Consider the following 25,881-nt stretch of genomic DNA (forward strand, 5'->3'; position numbering starts at 1 on the left):
ATGTAGAAAATTGTTCTGGCTGCAGCCTGCAGTATGGACTTGTTGGTGTGTGTAGCTCCCAGTGTTCTGACAGCGCGACGTTTTGGGGAAGCATGTGATTCAGCAGCTACCAGTGGGCTTCGTGCGGCGGAGATTTTGTGGCTGTTAGCGGAGTTGATAACAGAGGGTCGTTAAGAGAAGCCTGCATGCAGTAGGCAAAGGAGTAATGTTTGCCGGCGGGGGACGTGCGGCGATTAACCTGTGCGGTAGTGAAAAGGAGTTAAAAAGAAGGAAGTGTGCGGATGCGGAAAGAATGGAATAATTGTGGTAGGCTGCCGGCTGAGTAGTTTGGTGAATGTTTGGTGTGGGTCCGGCGCTGCCGATTGGATGGTGGGGCTGCAGTGTGAGTCAGATAAAAAAAAAAAAACCAGGAGTAGGATCCAATGGGACTAACTGGCATGTATAGACGCGTGTAATGCAAAAGGGCTGTTTTTGGTAGCATCTCTCGCTTACGGCCATACCACCCTGAACACGCCCGATCTCGTCTGATCTCGGAAGCTAAGCAGGGTAGGGTCTGGTTAGTACTTAGATGGGAGACCTCCTGGGAATACCAGGTGCTGTAAGCTTTTCTCACTTTTACTTTAAACGGGGGGCGCTCCACTTCACGATTAATTTAAATCTATCACTCCCCTTCCATTTTACTATTATATATATATATATATATTTTTTTTTCTCTCATTCATAAAGGCAGCTTTTAGAATCCGTTTTACTCTAAATACTTCCTGGTAATTCTAGGTGCTGTAAGCTGTTCGTGCCTTTATTCCACCAGGGCGCGATCTTCTCACAAACTTGAAGACTGTCACTCCCCATTCACGTTTTACAACTTATTGTTAATGATAAAGAGACAGCTTTTTACACACAGTTTTAAACAAAGTACTGATATTATTCCTCTTCAACTGACCGCTTTGTTTTCTATGCAAAAACCACTTCGCCACAGAAGACTCGATATTATTGGCATAGCAAGTTCTGCTCTTCTCCTTTCAAAACTTGCTAAAAGCTGTATTTAAAAGAACAGATTGGCCGGGGTAATTCACACCCTTCAATGCCAGCTTAATGTTTAGGTTAGTGGGAATCACAGAGGAATTAGGGATGGAAACTTCTTTGCTGGTGGTAGAAGCGGTCTGGTGAATTTTTAGAGAGAAGAGGCCGTTGATGTTTGAATGTAGAAAATTGTTCTGGCTGCAGCCTGCAGTATGGACTTGTTGGTGTGTGTAGCTCCCAGTGTTCTGACAGTGCGACGTTTTGGGGAAGCATGTGATTCAGCAGCTACCAGTGGGCTTCGTGCGGCGGAGATTTTGTGGCTGTTAGCGGAGTTGATAACAGAGGGTCGTTAAGAGAAGCCTGCATGCAGTAGGCAAAGGAGTAATGTTTGCCGGCGGGGGACGTGCGGCGATTAACCTGTGCGGTAGTGAAAATGAGTTAAAAAGAAGGAAGTGTGCGGAGGCGGAAAGAATGGAATAATTGTGGTAGGCTGCCGGCTGAGTAGTTTGGTGAATGTTGGGTGTGGGTCCGGCGCTGCCGATTGGATGGTGGGGCTTCAGTGTGAGTCAGATAAAAAAAAAAAAAAAGAACATTAGTAGTATCCAATGGGATCAACTGGCATGTATAGAGGCGTGTAATGCAAAAGGGCTGTTTTTGGTAGTTTCTCTCGCTTACGGCCATACCACCCTGAACACGCCCGATCTCGTCTGATCTCGGAAGCTAAGCAGGGTAGGGTCTGGTTAGTACTTGGATGGGAGACCACCTGGGAATACCAGGTGCTGTAAGCTTTTCTCACTTTTACTTTATACAGGGGGCGCTCCACTTCACGATTAATTTAAATCTATCACTCCCCTTCCATTTTACTATTTTATATATATATATATATATATTTTTTTTTCTCTCTTTCATAAAGCCAGCTTTTAGAAACCGTTTTACTCTAAATACTTCCTGGTAATTCTAGGTGCTGTAAGCTGTTCGTGCCTTTATTCCACCAGGGCGCGATCTTCTCACAAACTTGAAGACTGTCACTCCCCATTCACGTTTTACAACTTATTGTTAATGATAAAGAGACAGCTTTTTACACACAGTTTTAAACAAAGTACTGATATTATTCCTCTTCAACTGACCGCTTTGTTTTCTATGCAAAAACCACTTCGCCACAGAAGACTTGATATTATTGGCATAGCAAGTTCTGCTCTTCTCCTTTCAAAACTTGCTAAAAGCTGTATTTAAAAGAACAGATTGGCCGGGGTAATTCACACCCTTCAATGCCAGCTTAATGTTTAGGTTAGTGGGAATCACAGAGGAATTAGGGATGGAAACTTCTTTGCTGGTGGTAGAAGCATTCTGGTGAATTTTTAGAGAGAAGAGGCCGTCGATGTTTGAATGTAGAAAATTGTTCTGGCTGCAGCCTGCAGTATGGACTTGTTGGTGTGTGTAGCTCCCAGTGTTCTGACAGCGCGACGTTTTGGGGAAGCATGTGATTCAGCAGCTACCAGTGGGCTTCGTGCGGCGGAGATTTTGTGGCTGTTAGCGGAGTTGATAACAGAGGGTCGTTAAGAGAAGCCTGCATGCAGTAGGCAAAGGAGTAATGTTTGCCGGCGGGGGACGTGCGGCGATTAACCTGTGCGGTAGTGAAAAGGAGTTAAAAAGAAGGAAGTGTGCGGATGCGGAAAGAATGGAATAATTGTGGTAGGCTGCCGGCTGAGTAGTTTGGTGAATGTTTGGTGTGGGTCCGGCGCTGCCGATTGGATGGTGGTGCTGCAGTATGAGTCAGATAAAAAAAAAAAAAAACAGGAGTAGGATCCAATGGGACTAACTGGCATGTATAGACGCGTGTAATGCAAAAGGGCTGTTTTTGGTCACGTCTCTCGCTTACGGCCATACCACCCTGAACACGCCCGATCTCATCCGATCTCGGAAGCCAAGCAGGGTAGGGTCTGGTCAGTACTTGGATGGGAGACCTCCTGGGAATACCAGGTGCTGTAAGCTTTTCTCACTTTTACTTTATACAGGGGGCGCTCCACTTCACGATTAATTTAAATCTATCACTCCCCTTCCATTTTACTATTTTATATATATATATTTTTTTTTCTTTTTCTCTCATTCATAAGGCAGCTTTTACACACCGTTTTACTCTAAATACTTCCTGGTAATTCTAGGTGCTGTAAGCTGTTCGTGCCTTTATTCCACCAGGGCGCGATCTTCTCACAAACTTGAAGACTGTCACTCCCCATTCACGTTTTACAACTTATTGTTAATGATAAAGAGACAGCTTTTTACACACAGTTTTAAACAAAGTACTGATATTATTCCTCTTCAACTGACCGCTTTGTTTTCTATGCAAAAACCACTTCGCCACAGAAGACTCGATATTATTGGCATAGCAAGTTCTGCTCTTCTCCTTTCAAAACTTGCTAAAAGCTGTATTTAAAAGAACAGATTGGCCGGGGTAATTCACACCCTTCAATGCCAGCTCAATGTTTAGGTTAGTGGGAATCACAGAGGAATTAGGGATGGAAACTTCTTTGCTGGTGGTAGAAGCGGTCTGGTGAATTTTTAGAGAGAAGAGGCCGTTGATGTTTGAATGTAGAAAATTGTTCTGGCTGCAGCCTGCAGTATGGACTTGTTGGTGTGTGTAGCTCCCAGTGTTCTGACAGTGCGACGTTTTGGGGAAGCATGTGATTCAGCAGCTACCAGTGGGCTTCGTGCGGCGGAGATTTTGTGGCTGTTAGCGGAGTTGATAACAGAGGGTCGTTAAGAGAAGCCTGCATGCAGTAGGCAAAGGAGTAATGTTTGCCGGCGGGGGACGTGCGGCGATTAACCTGTGCGGTAGTGAAAATGAGTTAAAAAGAAGGAAGTGTGCGGAGGCGGAAAGAATGGAATAATTGTGGTAGGCTGCCGGCTGAGTAGTTTGGTGAATGTTGGGTGTGGGTCCGGCGCTGCCGATTGGATGGTGGGGCTTCAGTGTGAGTCAGATAAAAAAAAAAAAAAAGAACATTAGTAGTATCCAATGGGATCAACTGGCATGTATAGAGGCGTGTAATGCAAAAGGGCTGTTTTTGGTAGTTTCTCTCGCTTACGGCCATACCACCCTGAACACGCCCGATCTCGTCTGATCTCGGAAGCTAAGCAGGGTAGGGTCTGGTTAGTACTTGGATGGGAGACCACCTGGGAATACCAGGTGCTGTAAGCTTTTCTCACTTTTACTTTATACAGGGGGCGCTCCACTTCACGATTAATTTAAATCTATCACTCCCCTTCCATTTTACTATTTTATATATATATATATATATATTTTTTTTTTTTCTCTCTTTCATAAAGCCAGCTTTTAGAAACCGTTTTACTCTAAATACTTCCTGGTAATTCTAGGTGCTGTAAGCTGTTCGTGCCTTTATTCCACCAGGGCGCGATCTTCTCACAAACTTGAAGACTGTCACTCCCCATTCACGTTTTACAACTTATTGTTAATGATAAAGAGACAGCTTTTTACACACAGTTTTAAACAAAGTACTGATATTATTCCTCTTCAACTGACCGCTTTGTTTTCTATGCAAAAACCACTTCGCCACAGAAGACTTGATATTATTGGCATAGCAAGTTCTGCTCTTCTCCTTTCAAAACTTGCTAAAAGCTGTATTTAAAAGAACAGATTGGCCGGGGTAATTCACACCCTTCAATGCCAGCTTAATGTTTAGGTTAGTGGGAATCACAGAGGAATTAGGGATGGAAACTTCTTTGCTGGTGGTAGAAGCGGTCTGGTGAATTTTTAGAGAGAAGAGGCCGTCGATTGTTTGAATGTAGAAAATTGTTCTGGCTGCAGCCTGCAGTATGGACTTGTTGGTGTGTGTAGCTCCCAGTGTTCTGACAGCGCGACGTTTTGGGGAAGCATGTGATTCAGCAGCTACCAGTGGGCTTCGTGCGGCGGAGATTTTGTGGCTGTTAGCGGAGTTGATAACAGAGCGTCGTTAAGAGAAGCCTGCATGCAGTAGGCAAAGGAGTAATGTTTGCCGGCGGGGGACGTGCGGCGATTAACCTGTGCGGTAGTGAAAAGGAGTTAAAAAGAAGGAAGTGTGCGGATGCGGAAAGAATGGAATAATTGTGGTAGGCTGCCGGCTGAGTAGTTTGGTGAATGTTTGGTGTGGGTCCGGCGCTGCCGATTGGATGGTGGTGCTGCAGTATGAGTCAGATAAAAAAAAAAAAAAAACAGGAGTAGGATCCAATGGGACTAACTGGCATGTATAGACGCGTGTAATGCAAAAGGGCTGTTTTTGGTCACGTCTCTCGCTTACGGCCATACCACCCTGAACACGCCCGATCTCATCCGATCTCGGAAGCCAAGCAGGGTAGGGTCTGGTCAGTACTTGGATGGGAGACCTCCTGGGAATACCAGGTGCTGTAAGCTTTTCTCACTTTTACTTTATACAGGGGGCGCTCCACTTCACGATTAATTTAAATATATCACTCCCCTTCCATTTTACTATTTTATATATATATATATTTTTTTTTCTTTTTCTCTCATTCATAAGGCAGCTTTTACATACCGTTTTACTCTAAATACTTCCTGGTAATTCTAGGTGCTGTAAGCTGTTCGTGCCTTTGTTCCACCAGGGCGCGATCTTCTCACAAACTTGAAGACTGTCACTCCCCATTCACGTTTTACAACTTATTGTTAATGATAAAGAGACAGCTTTTTACACACAGTTTTAAACAAAGTACTGATATTATTCCTCTTCAACTGACCGCTTTGTTTTCTATGCAAAAACCACTTTGCTACAGAAGACTCGATATTATTGGCATAGCAAGTTCTGCTCTTCTCCTTTCAAAACTTGCTAAAAGCTGTATTTAAAAGAACAGATTGGCCGGGGTAATTCACACCCTTCAATGCCAGCTTAATGTTTAGGTTAGTGGGAATCACAGAGGAATTAGGGATGGAAACTTCTTTGCTGGTGGTAGAAGCGGTCTGGTGAATTTTTAGAGAGAAGAGGCCGTCGATGTTTGAATGTAGAAAATTGTTCTGGCTGCAGCCTGCAGTATGGACTTGTTGGTGTGTGTAGCTCCCAGTGTTCTGACAGCGCGACGTTTTGGGGAAGCATGTGATTCAGCAGCTACCAGTGGGCTTCGTGCGGCGGAGATTTTGTGGCTGTTAGCGGAGTTGATAACAGAGGGTCGTTAAGAGAAGCCTGCATGCAGTAGGCAAAGGAGTAATGTTTGCCGGCGGGGGACGTGCGGCGATTAACCTGTGCGGTAGTGAAAAGGAGTTAAAAAGAAGGAAGTGTGCGGATGCGGAAAGAATGGAATAATTGTGGTAGGCTGCCGGCTGAGTAGTTTGGTGAATGTTTGGTGTGGGTCCGGCGCTGCCGATTGGATGGTGGTGCTGCAGTGTCAGTCAGATAAAAAAAAAAAAAAAAAAACCAGGAGTAGGATCCAATGGGACTAACTGGCATGTATAGAGGCGTGTAATGCAAAAGGGCTGTTTTTGTTCGCGGTTCTTGCTTACGGCCATACCACCCTGAACACGCATGATCTTGGAAGCTAAGCAGAGTATGGTCTGGTTAGTACTTGGAAGGGAAACCACCTGGAAATACCAGGTGCTGTAAGCTTTTCTCACTTTTACTTTATACAGGGGGCGCTCCACTTCACGATTAATTTAAATCTATCACTCCCCTTCCATTTTACTATTTTATATATATATATATATTTTCTCTCTTTCATAAAGGCAGCTTTTAGAAACAGTTTTACTCTAAATACTGCCTGGTAATTCTAGGTGCTGTAAGCTGTTCGTGCCTTTATTCCACCAGGGCGCGATCTTCTCACAAACTTGAAGACTGTCACTCCCCATTCACGTTTTACAACTTATTGTTAATAATAAAGAGACAGCTTTTTACACACAGTTTTAAACAAAGTACTGATATAATTCCTCTTCAACTCACCACTTTGTTTTCTATGCAAAAACCACTTCACCACAGAAGACTCGATATTATTGGCATAGCAAGGTCTGCTCTTCTCCTCCTTTCAAAACTCGCTAAAAGCTGTATTTAAAAGAGCAGGTTGGCCGGGGTAATTCACACCCTTCAATGCCAACTTAATGTTTAGGTTAGTGGGAATCACAGAGGTATTAGGGATGGAAACTTCTTTGCTGGTGGTAGAAGCGGTCTGGTGAATTTTTAGAGAGAAGAGGCCGTCGATGTTTGAATGTAGAAAATTGTTCTGGCTGCAGCCTGCAGTATGGACTTGTTGGTGTGTGTAGCTCCCAGTGTTCTGACAGCGCGACGTTTTGGGGAAGCATGTGATTCAGCAGCTACCAGTGGGCTTCGTGCGGCGGAGATTTTGTGGCTGTTAGCTGAGTTGATAGCAGAGGGTCGTTAAGAGAAGCCTGCATACGATAGGCAAAGGAGTAATGTTTGCCGGCGGGGGACATGCGGCGATTAACCTGTGAGGTAGTGAAAAGGACTTAAAGAGAAGGAAGTGTGCGGATGCGGAAAGAATGGAATAATTGTGGTAGGCTGCCGGCTGAGTAGTTTGGTGAATGTTTGGTGTGGGTCCGGCGCTGCCGATTGGATGGTGGTGCTGCAGTGTGAGTCAGATAAAAAAAAAAAAAAAACCAGGAGTAGGATCCAATGGGACTAACTGGCATGTAGAGACGCGTGTAATGCAAAAGGGCTGTTTTTGGTAGCATCTCTCGCTTACGGCCATACCACCCTGAACACGCCCGATCTCGTCTGATCTTGGAAGCTAAGTAGGGTAGGGTATGGTTAGTACTTGGATGGGAGACCACATGGGAATACCAGGTGCTGTAAGCTTTTCTCACTTTTACTTTATACAGGGGGCGCTCCACTTCACGATTAATTTAAATCTATCACTCCCCTTCCATTTTACTATTTTATATATATATATTTTTTTTTCTCTCATTCATAAAGGCAGCTTTTAGAAACCGTTTTACTCTAAATACTTCCTGGTAATTCTAGGTGCTGTAAGCTGTTCGTGCCTTTATTCCACCAGGGCGCGATCTTCTCACAAACTTGAAGACTGTCACTCCCCATTCACGTTTTACAACTTATTGTTAATGATAAAGAGACAGCTTTTTACACACAGTTTTAAACAAAGTACTGATATTATTCCTCTTCAACTGACCGCTTTGTTTTCTATGCAAAAACCACTTCGCCACAGAAGACTCGATATTATTGGCATAGCAAGTTCTGCTCTTCTCCTTTCAAAACTTGCTAAAAGCTGTATTTAAAAGAACAGATTGGCCGGGGTAATTCACACCCTTCAATGCCAGCTTAATGTTTAGGTTAGTGGGAATCACAGAGGAATTAGGGATGGAAACTTCTTTGCTGGTGGTAGAAGCGGTCTGGTGAATTTTTAGAGAGAAGAGGCCGTCGATGTTTGAATGTAGAAAATTGTTCCTGCTGCAGCCTGCAGTATGGACTTGTTGGTGTGTGTAGCTCCCAGTGTTCTGACAGCGCGACGTTTTGGGGAAGCATGTGATTCAGCAGCTACCAGTGGGCTTCGTGCGGCGGAGATTTTGTGGCTGTTAGCGGAGTTGATAACAGAGGGTCGTTAAGAGAAGCCTGCATGCAGTAGGCAAAGGAGTAATGTTTGCCGGCGGGGGACGTGCGGCGATTAACCTGTGCGGTAGTGAAAAGGAGTTAAAAAGAAGGAAGTGTGCGGATGCGGAAAGAATGGAATAATTGTGGTAGGCTGCCGGCTGAGTAGTTTGGTGAATGTTTGGTGTGGGTCCGGCGCTGCCGATTGGATGGTGGGGCTGCAGTGTGAGTCAGATAAAAAAAAAAAAAAAAACCAGGAGTAGGATCCAATGGGACTAACTGGCATGTATAGAGGCGTGTAATGCAAAAGGGCTGTTTTTGGTAGCATCTCTCGCTTACGGCCATACCACCCTGAACACGCCCGATCTCGTCTGATCTCGGAAGCCAAGCAGGGTAGGGTCTGGTTAGTACTTGGATGGGAGACCTCCTGGGAATACCAGGTGCTGTAAGCCTTTCTCACTTTTACTTTATACAGGGGGCGCACCACTTCACGATTAATTTAAATCTATCACTCCCCTTCCATTTTACTATTTTATATATATATTTTTTTTTTTCTCTCATTCATAAAGGCAGCTTTTAGAAACCGTTTTACTCTAAATACTTCCTGGTAATTCTAGGTGCTGTAAGCTGTTCGTGCCTTTATTCCACCAGGGCGCGATCTTCTCACAAACTTGAAGACGGTCACTCCCCATTCACGTTTTACAACTTATTGTTGATGATAAAGAGACAGCTTTTTACACACAGTTTTAAACAAAGTACTGATATTATTCCTCTTCAACTCACCGCTTTGTTTTCTATGCAAAAACCACTTCGCCACAGAAGACTCGATATTATTGGCATAGCAAGTTCTGCTCTTCTCCTTTCAAAACTTGCTAAAAGCTGTATTTAAAAGAACAGATTGGCGGGGGTAATTCACACCCTTCAATGCCAGCTTAATATTTAGGTTAGTGGGAATCACAGAGGAATTAGGGATGGAAACTTCTTTGATGGTGGTAGAAGCGGTCTGGTGAATTTTTAGAGAGAAGAGGCCGTCGATGTTTGAATGTAGAAAATTGTTCTGGCTGCAGCCTGCAGTATGGACTTGTTGGTGTGTGTAGCTCCCAGTGTTCTGACAGCGCGACGTTTTGGGGAAGCATGTGATTCAGCAGCTACCAGTGGGCTTCGTGCGGCGGAGATTTTGTGGCTGTTAGCGGAGTTGATAACAGAGGGTCGTTAAGAGAAGCCTACATGCAGTAGGCAAAGGAGTAATGTTTGCCGGCGGGGGACGTGCGGCGATTAATCTGTGCGGTAGTGAAAAGGAGTTAAAAAGAAGGAAGTGTGCGGATGCGGAAAGAATGGAATAATTGTGGTAGGCTGCCGGCTGAGTAGTTTGGTGAATGTTTGGTGTGGGTCCGGCGCTGCCGATTGGATGGTGGGGCTGCAGTGTGAGTCAGATAAAAAAAAAAAAAACCAGGAGTAGGATCCAATGGGACTAACTGGCATGTATAGAGGCGTGTAATGCAAAAGGGCTGTTTTTGTTCGCGGTTCTTGCTTACGGCCATACCACCCTGAACACGCATGATCTTGGAAGCTAAGCAGAGTATGGTCTGGTTAGTACTTGGAAGGGAAACCTCCTGGGAATACCAGGTGCTGTAAGCTTTTCTCACTTTTACTTTATACAGGGGGCGCTCCACTTCACGATTAATTTAAATCTATCACTCCCCTTCCATTTTACTATTTTATATATATATATATATTTTCTCTCTTTCATAAAGGCAGCTTTTAGAAACAGTTTTACTCTAAATACTGCCTGGTAATTCTAGGTGCTGTAAGCTGTTCGTGCCTTTATTCCACCAGGGCGCGATCTTCTCACAAACTTGAAGACTGTCACTCCCCATTCACGTTTTACAACTTATTGTTAATAATAAAGAGACAGCTTTTTACACACAGTTTTAAACAAAGTACTGATATAATTCCTCTTCAACTCACCACTTTGTTTTCTATGCAAAAACCACTTCACCACAGAAGACTCGATATTATTGGCATAGCAAGGTCTGCTCTTCTCCTCCTTTCAAAACTCGCTAAAAGCTGTATTTAAAAGAGCAGGTTGGCCGGGGTAATTCACACCCTTCAATGCCAACTTAATGTTTAGGTTAGTGGGAATCACAGAGGAATTAGGGATGGAAACTTCTTTGCTGGTGGTAGAAGCGGTCTGGTGAATTTTTAGAGAGAAGAGGCCGTCGATGTTTGAATGTAGAAAATTGTTCTGGCTGCAGCCTGCAGTATGGACTTGTTGGTGTGTGTAGCTCCCAGTGTTCTGACAGCGCGACGTTTTGGGGAAGCATGTGATTCAGCAGCTACCAGTGGGCTTCGTGCGGCGGAGATTTTGTGGCTGTTAGCTGAGTTGATAGCAGAGGGTCGTTAAGAGAAGCCTGCATACGGTAGGCAAAGGAGTAATGTTTGCCGGCGGGGGACATGCGGCGATTAACCTGTGAGGTAGTGAAAAGGACTTAAAGAGAAGGAAGTGTGCGGATGCGGAAAGAATGGAATAATTGTGGTAGGCTGCCGGCTGAGTAGTTTGGTGAATGTTTGGTGTGGGTCCGGCGCTGCCGATTGGATGGTGGTGCTGCAGTGTGAGTCAGATAAAAAAAAAAAAAAAACCAGGAGTAGGATCCAATGGGACTAACTGGCATGTAGAGACGCGTGTAATGCAAAAGGGCTGTTTTTGGTAGCATCTCTCGCTTACGGCCATACCACCCTGAACACGCCTGATCTCGTCTGATCTCGGAAGCTAAGTAGGGTAGGGTATGGTTAGTACTTGGATGGGAGACCACATGGGAATACCAGGTGCTGTAAGCTTTTCTCACTTTTACTTTATACAGGGGGCGCTCCACTTCACGATTAATTTAAATCTATCACTCCCCTTCCATTTTACTATTTTATATATATATTTTTTTTTTCTCTCATTCATAAAGGCAGCTTTTAGAAACCGTTTTACTCTAAATACTTCCTGGTAATTCTAGGTGCTGTAAGCTGTTCGTGCCTTTATTCCACCAGGGCGCGATCTTCTCACAAACTTGAAGACTGTCACTCCCCATTCACGTTTTACAACTTATTGTTAATGATAAAGAGACAGCTTTTTACACACAGTTTTAAACAAAGTACTGATATTATTCCTCTTCAACTGACCGCTTTGTTTTCTATGCAAAAACCACTTCGCCACAGAAGACTCGATATTATTGGCATAGCAAGTTCTGCTCTTCTCCTTTCAAAACTTGCTAAAAGCTGTATTTAAAAGAACAGATTGGCCGGGGTAATTCACACCCTTCAATGCCAGCTTAATGTTTAGGTTAGTGGGAATCACAGAGGAATTAGGGATGGAAACTTCTTTGCTGGTGGTAGAAGCGGTCTGGTGAATTTTTAGAGAGAAGAGGCCGTCGATGTTTGAATGTAGAAAATTGTTCTGGCTGCAGCCTGCAGTATGGACTTGTTGGTGTGTGTAGCTCCCAGTGTTCTGACAGCGCGACGTTTTGGGGAAGCATGTGATTCAGCAGCTACCAGTGGGCTTCGTGCGGCGGAGATTTTGTGGCTGTTAGCGGAGTTGATAACAGAGGGTCGTTAAGAGAAGCCTGCATGCAGTAGGCAAAGGAGTAATGTTTGCCGGCGGGGGACGTGCGGCGATTAACCTGTGCGGTAGTGAAAAGGAGTTAAAAAGAAGGAAGTGTGCGGATGCGGAAAGAATGGAATAATTGTGGTAGGCTGCCGGCTGAGTAGTTTGGTGAATGTTTGGTGTGGGTCCGGCGCTGCCGATTGGATGGTGGGGCTGCAGTGTGAGTCAGATAAAAAAAAAAAAAAAAACCAGGAGTAGGATCCAATGGGACTAACTGGCATGTATAGAGGCGTGTAATGCAAAAGGGCTGTTTTTGGTAGCATCTCTCGCTTACGGCCATACCACCCTGAACACGCCCGATCTCGTCTGATCTCGGAAGCCAAGCAGGGTAGGGTCTGGTTAGTACTTGGATGGGAGACCTCCTGGGAATACCAGGTGCTGTAAGCCTTTCTCACTTTTACTTTATACAGGGGGCGCACCACTTCACGATTAATTTAAATCTATCACTCCCCTTCCATTTTACTATTTTATATATATATTTTTTTTTTCTCTCATTCATAAAGGCAGCTTTTAGAAACCGTTTTACTCTAAATACTTCCTGGTAATTCAAGGTGCTGTAAGCTGTTCGTGCCTTTATTCCACCAGGGCGCGATCTTCTCACAAACTTGAAGACGGTCACTCCCCATTCACGTTTTACAACTTATTGTTGATGATAAAGAGACAGCTTTTTACACACAGTTTTAAACAAAGTACTGATATTATTCCTCTTCAACTCACCGCTTTGTTTTCTATGCAAAAACCACTTCGCCACAGAAGACTCGATATTATTGGCATAGCAAGTTCTGCTCTTCTCCTTTCAAAACTTGCTAAAAGCTGTATTTAAAAGAACAGATTGGCGGGGGTAATTCACACCCTTCAATGCCAGCTTAATATTTAGGTTAGTGGGAATCACAGAGGAATTAGGGATGGAAACTTCTTTGATGGTGGTAGAAGCGGTCTGGTGAATTTTTAGAGAGAAGAGGCCTTCGATGTTTGAATGTAGAAAATTGTTCTGGCTGCAGCCTGCAGTATGGACTTGTTGGTGTGTGTAGCTCCCAGTGTTCTGACAGCGCGACGTTTTGGGGAAGCATGTGATTCAGCAGCTACCAGTGGGCTTCGTGCGGCGGAGATTTTGTGGCTGTTAGCGGAGTTGATAACAGAGGGTCGTTAAGAGAAGCCTACATGCAGTAGGCAAAGGAGTAATGTTTGCCGGCGGGGGACGTGCGGCGATTAATCTGTGCGGTAGTGAAAAGGAGTTAAAAAGAAGGAAGTGTGCGGATGCGGAAAGAATGGAATAATTGTGGTAGGCTGCCGGCTGAGTAGTTTGGTGAATGTTTGGTGTGGGTCCGGCGCTGCCGATTGGATGGTGGGGCTGCAGTGTGAGTCAGATAAAAAAAAAAAAAACAGGTGTAGGATCCAATGGGACTAACTGGCATGTATAGACGCGTGTAATGCAAAAGGGCTGTTTTTGGTAGTGTCTCTCGCTTACGACCGTACCACCCTGAACACACCCGATCTCGTCCGATCTCGGTAAGCTAAGCAGGGTAAGGTCTGGTTAGTACTTGGAAGGAAGACCACCTGGGAATACCAGGTGCCGTAAGCTTTTCTCACTTTTACTTTATACAGGGGGCGCTCCACTTCACGATTAATTTAAATCTATCACTCCCCTTCCATTTTACTATTTTATATATATATATATTTTTTTTCTCTCTTTCATAAAGGCAGCTTTTAGAAACCGTTTTACTCTAAATACTGCTGGCAATTCTAGGTGCTGTAAGCTGTTCGTGCCTTTATTCCACCAGGACGCGATCTTCTCACAAACTTGAAGACTGTCACTCCCCATTCACGTTTTACAACTTATTGTTAATGATAAAGAGACAGCTTTTTACACACAGTTTTAAACAAAGTACTGATATTATTCCTCTTCAACTGACCGCTTTGTTTTCTATGCAAAAACCACTTCGCCACAGAAGACTCGATATTATTGGCATAGCAAGGTCTGCTCTTCTCCTCCTTTCAAAACTCGCTAAAAGCTGTATTTAAAAGAGCAGGCTGGCCGGGGTAATTCACATCCTTCAATGCCAGATTAATGTTTAGGTTGGTGGGAATCACAGAGGAATTAGGGATGGAAACTTCTTTGCTGGTGGTAGAAGCGTTCTGGTGAATTTTTAGAGAGAAGAGGCCGTCGATGTTTGAATGTAGAAAATTGTTCTGGCTGCAGCCTGCAGTATGGACTTGTTGGCGTGTGTAGCTCCCAGTCTTCTGACAGCGCGACGTTTTGGGGAAGCATGTGATTCAACAGCTACCAGTGGGCTTCGTGCGGCGGAGATTTTGTGGCTGTTAGCGGAGTTGATAACAGAGGGTCGTTAAGAGAAGCCTGCATGCGGTAGGCAAAGGAGTAATGTTTGCTGGCGGGGGACGTGCGGCGATTAACCTGTGCGGTAGTGAAAAGGAGTTAAAGAGAAGGAAGTGTGCGGATGCGGAAAGAATGGAATAATTGTGGTAGGCTGCCGGCTGAGTAGTTTGGTGAATGTTTGGTGTGGGTCCGGCGCTGCCAATTGGATGGTGGGGCTGCAGTGTGAGTCAGATAAAAAAAAAAACAGGAGTAGGATCCAATGGGACTAACTGGCATGTATAGAGGCGTGTAATGCAAAAGGGCTGTTTTTGTTCGCAGCTCTCGTTTATGGCCATACCACCCTGAACACGCCCGATCTCGTCTGATCTCGGAAGCTAAGTGGGGTAGGGTCTGGTTATTACTTGGATGGGTGACCGCCTGGGAATACCACGTGCTGTAAGCTTTTCTCACTTTTACTTTATACAGGGGGCACTCCACCTCACGATTAATTTAAATCTATCACTCCCCTTACTATTTTATATATTTCTTTTTTCTCTCATTCATAAAGGCAGCTTTTACACACCGTTTTACTCTAAATACTTCCTGGTAATTCTAGGTGCTGTAAGCTGTTCGTGCCTTTATTCCACCAGGGCGCGATCTTCTCACAAACTTGAAGACTGTCACTCCCCATTCACGTTTTACAACTTATTGTTAATGATAAAGAGACAGCTTTTTACACACAGTTTTAAACAAAGTACTGATATTATTCCTCTTCAACTGACCGCTTTGTTTTCTATGCAAAAACCACTTCGCCACAGAAGACTCGATATTATTGGCATAGCAAGTTCTGCTCTTCTCCTTTCAAAACTTGCTAAAAGCTGTATTTAAAAGAACAGATTGGCCGGGGTAATTCACACCCTTCAATGCCAGCTTAATGTTTAGGTTAGTGGGAATCACAGAGGAATTAGGGATGGAAACTTCTTTGCTGGTGGTAGAAGCGGTCTGGTGAATTTTTAGAGAGAAGAGGCCGTCGATGTTTGAATGTAGAAAATTGTTCTGGCTGTAGCCTGCAGTATGGACTTGTTGGTGTGTGTAGCTCCCAGTGTTCTGACAGCGCGACGTTTTGGGGAAGCATGTGATTCAGCAGCTACCAGTGGGCTTCGTGCGGCGGAGATTTTGTGGCTGTTAGCGGAGTTGATAACAGAGGGTCGTTAAGAGAAGCCTGCATGCAGTAGGCAAAGGAGTAATGTTTGCCGGCGGGGGACGTGCGGCGATTAACCTGTGCGGTAGTGAAAAGGAGTTAAAAAGAAGGAAGTGTGCGGATGCGGAAAGAATGGAATAATTGTGGTAGGCTGCTGGCTGAGTAGTTTGGTGAATGTTTGGTGTGGGTCCGGCGCTGCCGATTGGATGGTGGGGCTGCAGTGTGAGTCAGATAAAAAAAAAAAAAAAACATTAGTAGGATCCAATGGGACCAACTGGCATGTATAGAGGCGTGTAATGCAAAAGGGCTGTTTTTGGTAGCATCTCTCGCTTATGGCCATGCCCGCCTGAACACGCCTGATCTCATCTGATCTCGGAAGCCAATCAGCGTAGGGTCTGATTAGTACTTGGATGGGAGACCTCCTGGGAATACCAGGTGCTGTAAGCTTTTCTCACTTTTACTTTATACAGGGGGCGCTCCACTTCACGATTAATTTAAATCTAGCACTCCCCTTCCATTTTACTATTTTATATATATTTTTTTTTTCTCTCTTTCATAAAGCCAGCTTATAGAAACCGTTTTACTCTAAATACTTCCTGGTAATTCTAGGTGCTGTAAGCTGTTCGTGCCTTTATTCCACCAGGGCGCGATCTTCTCACAAACTTGAAGACTGTCACTCCCCATTCACGTTTTACAACTTATTGTTAATGATAAAGAGACAGCTTTTTACACACAGTTTTAAACAAAGTACTGATATTATTCCTCTTCAACTGACCGCTTTGTTTTCTATGCAAAAACCACTTCGCCACAGAAGACTCGATATTATTGGCATAGCAAGTTCTGCTCTTCTCCTTTCAAAACTTACTAAAAGCTGTATTTAAAAGAACAGATTGGCCGGGGTAATTCACACCCTTCAATGCCAGCTTAATGTTTAGGTTAGTGGGAATCACAGAGGAATTAGGGATGGAAACTTCTTTGCTGGTGGTAGAAGCGGTCTGGTGAATTTTTAGAGAGAAGAGGCCGTCGATGTTTGAATGTAGAAAATTGTTCTGGCTGTAGCCTGCAGTATGGACTTGTTGGTGTGTGTAGCTCCCAGTGTTCTGACAGCGCGACGTTTTGGGGAAGCATGTGATTCAGCAGCTACCAGTGGGCTTCGTGCGGCGGAGATTTTGTGGCTGTTAGCGGAGTTGATAACAGAGGGTCGTTAAGAGAAGCCTGCATGCAGTAGGCAAAGGAGTAATGTTTGCCGGCGGGGGACGTGCGGCGATTAACTTGTGCGGTAGTGAAAAGGAGTTAAAAAGAAGGAAGTGTGCGGATGCGGAAAGAATGGAATAATTGTGGTAGGCTGCCGGCTGAGTAGTTTGGTGAATGTTTGGTGTGGGTCCGGCGTTGCCGATTGGATGGTGGGGCTGCAGTGTGAGTCAGACAAAAAAAAAAAAAACATTAGTAGGATCCAATGGGACCAACTGGCATGTATAGAGGCGTGTAATGCAAAAGGGCTGTTTTTGGTAGCATCTCTCGCTTATGGCCATGCCCGCCTGAACACGCCTGATCTCATCTGATCTCGGAAGCCAATCAGGGTAGGGTCTGGTTAGTACTTGGATGGGAGACCTCCTGGGAATACCAGGTGCTGTAAGCTTTTCTCACTTTTACTTTATACAGGGGGCGCTCCACTTCACGATTAATTTAAATCTATCACTCCCCTTCCATTTTACTATTTTATATATATATTTTTTTTCTCTCTTTCATAAAGCCAGCTTATAGAAACCGTTTTACTCTAAATACTTCCTGGTAATTCTAGGTGCTGTAAGCTGTTCGTGGCTTTATTCCACCAGGGCGCGATCTTCTCACAAACTTGAAGACTGTCACTCCCCATTCACGTTTTACAACTTATTGTTAATGATAAAGAGACAGCTTTTTACACACAGTTTTAAACAAAGTACTGATATTATTCCTCTTCAACTGACCGCTTTGTTTTCTATGCCAAAACCACTTCGCCACAGAAGACTCGATATTATTGGCATAGCAAGTTCTGCTCTTCTCCTTTCAAAACTTACTAAAAGCTGTATTTAAAAGAACAGATTGGCCGGGGTAATTCACACCCTTCAATGCCAGCTTAATGTTTAGGTTAGTGGGAATCACAGAGGAATTAGGGATGGAAACTTCTTTGCTGGTGGTAGAAGTGGTCTGGTGAATTTTTAGAGAGAAGAGGCCGTCGATGTTTGAATGTAGAAAATTGTTCTGGCTGCAGCCTGCAGTATGGACTTGTTGGTGTGTGTAGCTCCCAGTGTTCTGACAGCACGACGTTTTGGGGAAGCATGTGATTCAGCAGCTACCAGTGGGCTTCGTGCGGCAGAGATTTTGTGGCTGTTAGCGGAGTTGATTACAGAGGGTCGTTAAGAGAAGCCTGCATGGGGTAGGCAAAGGAGTAATGTTTGCCGGCGGGGGACGTGCGGCGATTAACCTGTGCGGTAGTGAAAAGGAGTTAAAGAGAAGGAAGTGTGCGGATGCGGAAAGAATGGAATAATTGTGGTAGGCTGCCGGCTGAGTAGTTTGGTGAATGTTTGGTGTGGTTCCGGCACTGCCGATTGGATGGTGGTGCTGCAGTGTGAGTCAGATAAAAAAAAAAAAAAAAAACAGGAGTAGGATCCAATGGGACTAACTGGCATGTATAGACGCGTGTAATGCAAAAGGAATATTTTTGGTAGCATCACTCGCTTACGGCCATACCACCCTGAACGCGCCCGATCTGGTCTGATCTCGGAAGCTAAGCAGGCTAGGGTCTGGTTAGTACTTGGATGGAAGACCACCTGGGAATACCAGGTGCTGTAAGCTTTTCTCACTTTTACTTTATACAGGGGGCGCTCCACTTCACGATTAATTTAAATCTATCACTCCCCTTCCATTTTACTATTTTATATATATATATTTTTTTTTCTCTCATTCATAAAGGCAGCTTTTAGAAACCGTTTTACTCTAAATACTTCCTGGTAATTCTAGGTGCTGTAAGCTGTTCGTGCCTTTATTCCACCAGGGCGCGATCTTCTCACAAACTTGAAGACTGTCACTCCCCATTCACGTTTTACAACTTATTGTTAATGATAAAGAGACAGCTTTTTACACACAGTTTTAAACAAAGTACTGATATTATTCCTCTTCAACTGACCGCTTTGTTTTCTATGCAAAAACCACTTCGCCACAGAAGACTCGATATTATTGGCATAGCAAGCTCTGCTCTTCTCCTTTCAAAACTTGCTAAAAGCTGTATTTAAAAGAACAGATTGGCCGGGTAATTCACACCCTTCAATGCCAGCTTAATGTTTAGGTTAGTGGGAATCACAGAGGAATTAGGGATGGAAACTTCTTTGCTGGTGGTAGAAGCGGTCTGGTGAATTTTTAGAGAGAAGAGGCCGTCGATGTTTGAATGTAGAAAATTGTTCTGGCTGCAGCCTGCAGTATGGACTTGTTGGTGTGTGTAGCTCCCAGTGTTCTGACAGCGCGACGTTTTGGGGAAGCATGTGATTCAGCAGCTACCAGTGGGCTTCGTGCGGCGGAGATTTTGTGGCTGTTAGCGGAGTTGATAACAGAGGGTCGTTAAGAGAAGCCTGCATGCAGTAGGCAAAGGAGTAATGTTTGCCGGCGGGGGACGTGCGGCGATTAACCTGTGCGGTAGTGAAAAGGAGTTAAAAAGAAGGAAGTGTGCGGATGCGGAAAGAATGGAATAATTGTGGTAGGCTGCCGGCTGAGTAGTTTGGTGAATGTTTGGTGTGGGTCCGGCGCTGCCGATTGGATGGTGGGGCTGCAGTGTGAGTCAGATAAAAAAAAAAAAAAAAACCAGGAGTAGGATCCAATGGGACTAACTGGCATGTATAGACGCGTGTAATGCAAAAGGGCTGTTTTTGGTAGCATCTCTCGCTTACGGCCATACCACCCTGAACACGCCCGATCTCGTCTGATCTCGGAAGCTAAGCAGGGTAGGGTCTGGTTAATACTTGGATGGGAGACCATCTGGGAATACCTGGTGCTGTAAACTTTTCTCACTTTTACTTTATACAGGGGGCGCTCCACTTCACGATTAATTTAAATCTATCACTCCCCTTCCATTTTACTATTTTATATATATATATATATTTTTTTTTTTCTCTCATTCATAAAGGCAGCTTTTAGAAACCGTTTTACTCTAAATACTTCCTGGTAATTCTAGGTGCTGTAAGCTGTTCGTGCCTTTATTCCACCAGGGCGCGATCTTCTCACAAACTTGAAGACTGTCACTCCCCATTCACGTTTTACAACTTATTGTTAATGATAAAGAGACAGCTTTTTACACACAGTTTTAAACAAAGTACTGATATTATTCCTCTTCAACTGACCGCTTTGTTTTCTATGCAAAAACCACTTCGCCACAGAAGACTCGATTTTATTGGCATAGCAAGTTCTGCTCTTCTCCTTTCAAAACTTGCTAAAAGCTGTATTTAAAAGAACAGATTGGCCGGGGTAATTCACACCCTTCAATGCCAGCTTAATGTTTAGGTTAGTGGGAGTCACAGAGGAATTAGGGATGGAAACTTCTTTGCTGGTGGTAGAAGCGGTCTGGTGAATTTTTAGAGAGAAGAGGCCGTCGATGTTTGAATGTAGAAAATTGTTCTGGCTGCAGCCTGCAGTATAGACTTGTTGGTGTGTGTAGCTCCCAGTGTTCTGACAGCGTGACGTTTTGGGGAAGCATGTGATTCAGCAGCTACCAGTGGGTTTCGTGCGGCGGAGATTTTGTGGCTGTTAGCGGAGTTGATAACAGAGGGTCGTTAAGAGAAGCCTGCATGCAGTAGGCAAAGGAGTAATGTTTGCCGGCGGGGGACGTGCGGCGATTAACCTGTGCGGTAGTGAAAAGGAGTTAAAAAGAAGGAAGTGTGCGGATGCGGAAAGAATGGAATAATTGTGGTAGGCTGCTGGCTGAGTAGTTTGGTGAATGTTTGGTGTGGGTCCGGCGCTGCCGATTGGATGGTGGGGCTGCAGTGTGAGTCAGATAAAAAAAAAAAAACAACATTAGTAGGATCCAATGGGACCAACTGGCATGTATAGAGGCGTGTAATGCAAAAGGGCTGTTTTTGATAGCATCTCTCGCTTACGGCCATACCACCCTGAACACGCCTGATCTCGTCTGATCTCGGAAGCTAAGCAGGGTAGGGTCTGGTTAGTACTTGGATGGGAGACCACCTGGGAATACCAGGTGCTGTAAGCTTTTCTCACTTTTACTTTAAACGGGGGGCGCTCCAATTCACGATTAATTTAAATCTATCACTCCCCTTCCATTTTACTATTTTATATATATATATATTTTTTTTTTTTCTCTCATTCATAAAGGTAGCTTTTACACACCGTTTTACTCTAAATACTTCCTGGTAATTCAAGGTGCTGTAAGCTGTTCGTGGCTTTATTCCACCAGGGCGCGATCTTCTCACAAACTTGAAGACTGTCACTCCCCATTCACGTTTTACAACTTATTGTTAATTATAAAGAGACAGCTTTTTACACACAGTTTTAAACAAAGTACTGATATTATTCCTCTTCAACTGACCGCTTTGTTTTCTATGCAAAAACCACTTCGCCACAGAAGACTCGATATTATTGGCATAGCAAGTTCTGCTCTTCTCCTTTCAAAACTTGCTAAAAGCTGTATTTAAAAGAACAGATTGGCCGGGGTAATTCACACCCTTCAATGCCAGCTTAATGTTTAGGTTAGTGGGAGTCACAGAGGAATTAGGGATGGAAACTTCTTTGCTGGTGGTAGAAGCGGTCTGGTGAATTTTTAGAGAGAAGAGGCCGTCGATGTTTGAATGTAGAAAATTGTTCTGGCTGCAGCCTGCAGTATGGACTTGTTGGTGTGTGTAGCTCCCAGTGTTCTGACAGCGTGACGTTTTGGGGAAGCATGTGATTCAGCAGCTACCAGTGGGCTTCGTGCGGCGGAGATTTTGTGGCTGTTAGCGGAGTTGATAACAGAGGGTCGTTAAGAGAAGCCTGCATGCAGTAGGCAAAGGAGTAATGTTTGCCGGCGGGGGACGTGCGGCGATTAACCTGTGCGGTAGTGAAAAGGAGTTAAAAAGAAGGAAGTGTGGGGATGCGGAAAGAATGGAATAATTGTGGTAGGCTGCTGGCTGAGTAGTTTGGTGAATGTTTGGTGTGGGTCCGGCGCTGCCGATTGGATGGTGGTGCTGCAGTGTGAGTCAGATAAAAAAAAAAAAAAACCAGGAGTAGGATCCAATGGGACTAACTGGCATGTATAGACGCGTGTAATGCAAAAGGGCTGTTTTTGGTAGCATCTCTCACTTACGGCCATACCACCCTGAACACGCCCGATCTCGTCTGATCTCGGAAGCTAAGCAGGGTAGGGTCTGGTTAGTACTTGGATGGGAGACCACCTGGGAATACCAGGTGCTGTAAGCTTTTCTCACTTTTACTTTATACAGTGGGCGCTCCACTTCACGATTAATTTAAATCTATCACTCCCCTTCCATTTTACTATTTTATATATATATATTTTTTTTCTCTCATTCATAAAGGCAGCTTTTAGAAACCGTTTTACTCTAAATACTTCCTGGTAATTCTAGGTGCTGTAAGCTGTTCGTGCCTTTATTCCACCAGGGCGCGATCTTCTCACAAACTTGAAGACTGTCACTCCCCATTCACATTTTACAACTTATTGTTAATGATAAAGAGACAGCTTTTTACACACAGTTTTAAACAAAGTACTGATATTATTCCTCTTCAACTGACCGCTTTGTTTTCTATGCAAAAACCACTTCGCCACAGAAGACTCGATATTATTGGCATAGCAAGTTCTGCTCTTCTCCTTTCAAAACTTGCTAAAAGCTGTATTTAAAAGAACAGGTTGGCCGGGGTAATTCACACCCTTCAATGCCAGCTTAATGTTTAGGTTAGTGGGAATCACAGAGGAATTAGGGATGGAAACTTCTTTGCTGGTGGTAGAAGCGGTCTGGTGAATTTTTAGAGAGAAGAGGCCGTCGATGTTTGAATGTAGAAAATTGTTCTGGCTGCAGCCTGCAGTATGGACTTGTTGGTGTGTGTAGCTCCCAGTGTTCTGACAGCGCGACGTTTTGGGGAAGCATGTGATTCAGCAGCTACCAGTGGGCTTCGTGCGGCGGAGATTTTGTGGCTGTTAGCGGAGTTGATAACAGAGGGTCGTTAAGAGAAGCCTGCATGCAGTAGGCAAAGGAGTAATGTTTGCCGGCGGGGGACGTGCGGCGATTAACCTGTGCGGTAGTGAAAAGGAGTTAAAAAGAAGGAAGTGTGCGGATGCGGAAAGAATGGAATAATTGTGGTAGGCTGCCGGCTGAGTAGTTTGGTGAATGTTTGGTGTGGGTCCGGCGCTGCCGATTGGATGGTGGGGCTGCAGTGTGAGTCAGATAAAAAAAAAAGAAAGAACATTAGTAGGATCCAATGGGACCAACTGGCATGTATAGAGGCGTGTAATGCAAAAGGGCTGTTTTTAGTAGCATCTCTCGCTTACGGCCATACCACCCTGAACACGCCCGATCTTGTCTGATCTCAGAAGCCAAGCAGGGTAGGGTCTGGTTAGTACTTGGATGGGAGACCTCCTGGGAATACCAGGTGCTGTAAGCTTTTCTCACTTTTACTTTATACAGGGGGCGCTCCACTTCACGATTAATTTAAATCTATCACTCCCCTTCCATTTTACTATTTTATATATATATATATTTTTCTCTCATTCATAAAGGTAGCTTTTACACACCGTTTTACTCTAAATACTTCCTGGTAATTCTAGGTGCTGTAAGCTGTTCGTGCCTTTATTCCACCAGGGCGCGATCTTCTCACAAACTTGAAGACTGTCACTCCCCATTCACGTTTTACAACTTATTGTTAATGATAAAGAGACAGCTTTTTACACACAGTTTTAAACAAAGTACTGATATTATTCCTCTTCAACTGACCGCTTTGTTTTCTATGCAAAAACCACTTCGCCACAGAAGACTCGATATTATTGGCATAGCAAGTTCTGCTCTTCTCCTTTCAAAACTTGCTAAAAGCTGTATTTAAAAGAACAGATTGGCCGGGGTAATTCACACCCTTCAATGCCAGCTTAATGTTTAGGTTAGTGGGAGTCACAGAGGAATTAGGGATGGAAACTTCTTTGCTGGTGGTAGAAGCGGTCTGGTGAATTTTTAGAGAGAAGAGGCCGTCGATGTTTGAATGTAGAAAATTGTTCTGGCTGCAGCCTGCAGTATAGACTTGTTGGTGTGTGTAGCTCCCAGTGTTCTGACAGCGTGACGTTTTGGGGAAGCATGTGATTCAGCAGCTACCAGTGGGTTCCGTGCGGTGGAGATTTTGTGGCTGTTAGCGGAGTTGATAACAGAGGGTCGTTAAGAGAAGCCTGCATGCAGTAGGCAAAGGAGTAATGTTTGCCGGCGGGGGACGTGCGGCGATTAACCTGTGCGGTAGTGAAAAGGAGTTAAAAAGAAGGAAGTGTGCGGATGCGGAAAGAATGGAATAATTGTGGTAGGCTGCTGGCTGAGTAGTTTGGTGAATGTTTGGTGTGGGTCCGGCGCTGCCGATTGGATGGTGGGGCTGCAGTGTGAGTCAGATAAAAAAAAAAAAAGAACATTAGTAGGATCCAATGGGACCAACTGGCATGTATAGAGGCGTGTAATGCAAAAGGGCTGTTTTTGGTAGCATCTCTCGCTTACGGCCATACCACCCTAAACACGCCTGATCTCGTCTGATCTCGGAAGCTAAGCAGCGTAGGGTCTGGTTAGTACTTGGATGGGAGACCACCTGGGAATACCAGGTGCTGTAAGCTTTTCTCACTTTTACTTTAAACGGGGGGCGCTCCACTTCACGATTAATTTAAATCTATCACTCCCCTTCCATTTTACTATTTTATATATATATATATATTTTTTTTTTTCTCTCATTCATAAAGGTAGCTTTTACACACCGTTTTACTCAAAATACTTCCTGGTAATTCAAGGTGCTGTAAGCTGTTCGTGGCTTTATTCCACCAGGGCGCGATCTTCTCACAAACTTGAAGACTGTCACTCCCCATTCACATTTTACAACTTATTGTTAATGATAAAGAGACAGCTTTTTACACACAGTTTTAAACAAAGTACTGATATTATTCCTCTTCAACTGACCGCTTTGTTTTCTATGCAAAAACCACTTCGCCACAGAAGACTCGATATTATTGGCATAGCAAGTTCTGCTCTTCTCCTTTCAAAACTTGCTAAAAGCTGTATTTAAAAGAACAGATTGGCCGGGGTAATTCACACCCTTCAATGCCAGCTTAATGTTTAGGTTAGTGGGAGTCACAGAGGAATTAGGGATGGAAACTTCTTTGCTGGTGGTAGAAGCGGTCTGGTGAATTTTTAGAGAGAAGAGGCCGTCGATGTTTGAATGTAGAAAATTGTTCTGGCTGCAGCCTGCAGTATAGACTTGTTGGTGTGTGTAGCTCCCAGTGTTCTGACAGCGTGACGTTTTGGGGAAGCATGTGATTCAGCAGCTACCAGTGGGTTTCGTGCGGCGGAGATTTTGTGGCTGTTAGCGGAGTTGATAACAGAGGGTCGTTAAGAGAAGCCTGCATGCAGTAGGCAAAGGAGTAATGTTTGCCGGCGGGGGACGTGCGGCGATTAACCTGTGCGGTAGTGAAAAGGAGTTAAAAAGAAGGAAGTGTGCGGATGCGGAAAGAATGGAATAATTGTGGTAGGCTGCTGGCTGAGTAGTTTGGTGAATGTTTGGTGTGGGTCCGGCGCTGCCGATTGGATGGTGGGGCTGCAGTGTGAGTCAGATAAAAAAAAAAAAAGAACATTAGTAGGATCCAATGGGACCAACTGGCATGTATAGAGGCGTGTAATGCAAAAGGGCTGTTTTTGGTAGCATCTCTCGCTTACGGCCATACCACCCTAAACACGCCTGATCTCGTCTGATCTCGGAAGCTAAGCAGCGTAGGGTCTGGTTAGTACTTGGATGGGAGACCACCTGGGAATACCAGGTGCTGTAAGCTTTTCTCACTTTTACTTTAAACGGGGGGCGCTCCACTTCACGATTAATTTAAATCTATCACTCCCCTTCCATTTTACTATTTTATATATATATATATATTTTTTTTTTTCTCTCA

The 25,881-nt window shown here is 44.4% G+C and overlaps 18 non-coding genes and 3 pseudogenes across 18 annotated transcripts; all 21 read left to right on the forward strand.

Annotated features, from left to right (window-relative positions):
* Positions 1-486: 486 nt before the first annotated feature.
* Positions 487-605, forward strand: LOC125731732 (5S ribosomal RNA). The gene has a single exon (XR_007391647.1). It is a non-coding gene; the product is annotated as a 5S ribosomal RNA (ribosomal RNA).
* A 1,084-nt stretch (positions 606-1,689) lies between these two features.
* LOC125736979 (5S ribosomal RNA) lies at positions 1,690-1,808 on the forward strand. Its single transcript, XR_007396246.1, has one exon. It is a non-coding gene; the product is annotated as a 5S ribosomal RNA (ribosomal RNA).
* A 1,085-nt stretch (positions 1,809-2,893) lies between these two features.
* LOC125732869 (5S ribosomal RNA) lies at positions 2,894-3,012 on the forward strand. The gene has a single exon (XR_007392233.1). It is a non-coding gene; the product is annotated as a 5S ribosomal RNA (ribosomal RNA).
* A 1,085-nt stretch (positions 3,013-4,097) lies between these two features.
* Positions 4,098-4,216, forward strand: LOC125736990 (5S ribosomal RNA). Its single transcript, XR_007396257.1, has one exon. It is a non-coding gene; the product is annotated as a 5S ribosomal RNA (ribosomal RNA).
* A 1,090-nt stretch (positions 4,217-5,306) lies between these two features.
* On the forward strand, positions 5,307-5,425 carry LOC125732870 (5S ribosomal RNA). The gene has a single exon (XR_007392234.1). It is a non-coding gene; the product is annotated as a 5S ribosomal RNA (ribosomal RNA).
* Positions 5,426-7,704: 2,279 nt separating this feature from the next.
* On the forward strand, positions 7,705-7,823 carry LOC125736829 (5S ribosomal RNA). The gene has a single exon (XR_007396097.1). It is a non-coding gene; the product is annotated as a 5S ribosomal RNA (ribosomal RNA).
* Positions 7,824-8,903: 1,080 nt separating this feature from the next.
* On the forward strand, positions 8,904-9,022 carry LOC125732422 (5S ribosomal RNA). The gene has a single exon (XR_007391802.1). It is a non-coding gene; the product is annotated as a 5S ribosomal RNA (ribosomal RNA).
* A 1,077-nt stretch (positions 9,023-10,099) lies between these two features.
* LOC125732314 (5S ribosomal RNA) lies at positions 10,100-10,208 on the forward strand (annotated as a pseudogene).
* Positions 10,209-11,289: 1,081 nt separating this feature from the next.
* LOC125736499 (5S ribosomal RNA) lies at positions 11,290-11,408 on the forward strand. Its single transcript, XR_007395777.1, has one exon. It is a non-coding gene; the product is annotated as a 5S ribosomal RNA (ribosomal RNA).
* A 1,079-nt stretch (positions 11,409-12,487) lies between these two features.
* LOC125732423 (5S ribosomal RNA) lies at positions 12,488-12,606 on the forward strand. Its single transcript, XR_007391803.1, has one exon. It is a non-coding gene; the product is annotated as a 5S ribosomal RNA (ribosomal RNA).
* A 1,075-nt stretch (positions 12,607-13,681) lies between these two features.
* On the forward strand, positions 13,682-13,801 carry LOC125731679 (5S ribosomal RNA; annotated as a pseudogene).
* A 1,076-nt stretch (positions 13,802-14,877) lies between these two features.
* On the forward strand, positions 14,878-14,996 carry LOC125731214 (5S ribosomal RNA). Its single transcript, XR_007391495.1, has one exon. It is a non-coding gene; the product is annotated as a 5S ribosomal RNA (ribosomal RNA).
* A 1,066-nt stretch (positions 14,997-16,062) lies between these two features.
* LOC125731863 (5S ribosomal RNA) lies at positions 16,063-16,181 on the forward strand (annotated as a pseudogene).
* A 1,073-nt stretch (positions 16,182-17,254) lies between these two features.
* Positions 17,255-17,373, forward strand: LOC125731291 (5S ribosomal RNA). Its single transcript, XR_007391577.1, has one exon. It is a non-coding gene; the product is annotated as a 5S ribosomal RNA (ribosomal RNA).
* A 1,077-nt stretch (positions 17,374-18,450) lies between these two features.
* On the forward strand, positions 18,451-18,569 carry LOC125736824 (5S ribosomal RNA). The gene has a single exon (XR_007396092.1). It is a non-coding gene; the product is annotated as a 5S ribosomal RNA (ribosomal RNA).
* Positions 18,570-19,648: 1,079 nt separating this feature from the next.
* On the forward strand, positions 19,649-19,767 carry LOC125735690 (5S ribosomal RNA). The gene has a single exon (XR_007394982.1). It is a non-coding gene; the product is annotated as a 5S ribosomal RNA (ribosomal RNA).
* A 1,084-nt stretch (positions 19,768-20,851) lies between these two features.
* On the forward strand, positions 20,852-20,970 carry LOC125733225 (5S ribosomal RNA). Its single transcript, XR_007392577.1, has one exon. It is a non-coding gene; the product is annotated as a 5S ribosomal RNA (ribosomal RNA).
* A 1,083-nt stretch (positions 20,971-22,053) lies between these two features.
* On the forward strand, positions 22,054-22,172 carry LOC125733321 (5S ribosomal RNA). Its single transcript, XR_007392668.1, has one exon. It is a non-coding gene; the product is annotated as a 5S ribosomal RNA (ribosomal RNA).
* A 1,078-nt stretch (positions 22,173-23,250) lies between these two features.
* On the forward strand, positions 23,251-23,369 carry LOC125736463 (5S ribosomal RNA). The gene has a single exon (XR_007395741.1). It is a non-coding gene; the product is annotated as a 5S ribosomal RNA (ribosomal RNA).
* A 1,076-nt stretch (positions 23,370-24,445) lies between these two features.
* Positions 24,446-24,564, forward strand: LOC125736569 (5S ribosomal RNA). The gene has a single exon (XR_007395847.1). It is a non-coding gene; the product is annotated as a 5S ribosomal RNA (ribosomal RNA).
* Positions 24,565-25,648: 1,084 nt separating this feature from the next.
* LOC125736571 (5S ribosomal RNA) lies at positions 25,649-25,767 on the forward strand. The gene has a single exon (XR_007395848.1). It is a non-coding gene; the product is annotated as a 5S ribosomal RNA (ribosomal RNA).
* Positions 25,768-25,881: the final 114 nt, after the last annotated feature.

The sequence above is a fragment of the Brienomyrus brachyistius genome, chromosome 2, assembly GCF_023856365.1.
Source record: "Brienomyrus brachyistius isolate T26 chromosome 2, BBRACH_0.4, whole genome shotgun sequence".
NCBI lineage: Eukaryota > Metazoa > Chordata > Actinopteri > Osteoglossiformes > Mormyridae > Brienomyrus > Brienomyrus brachyistius.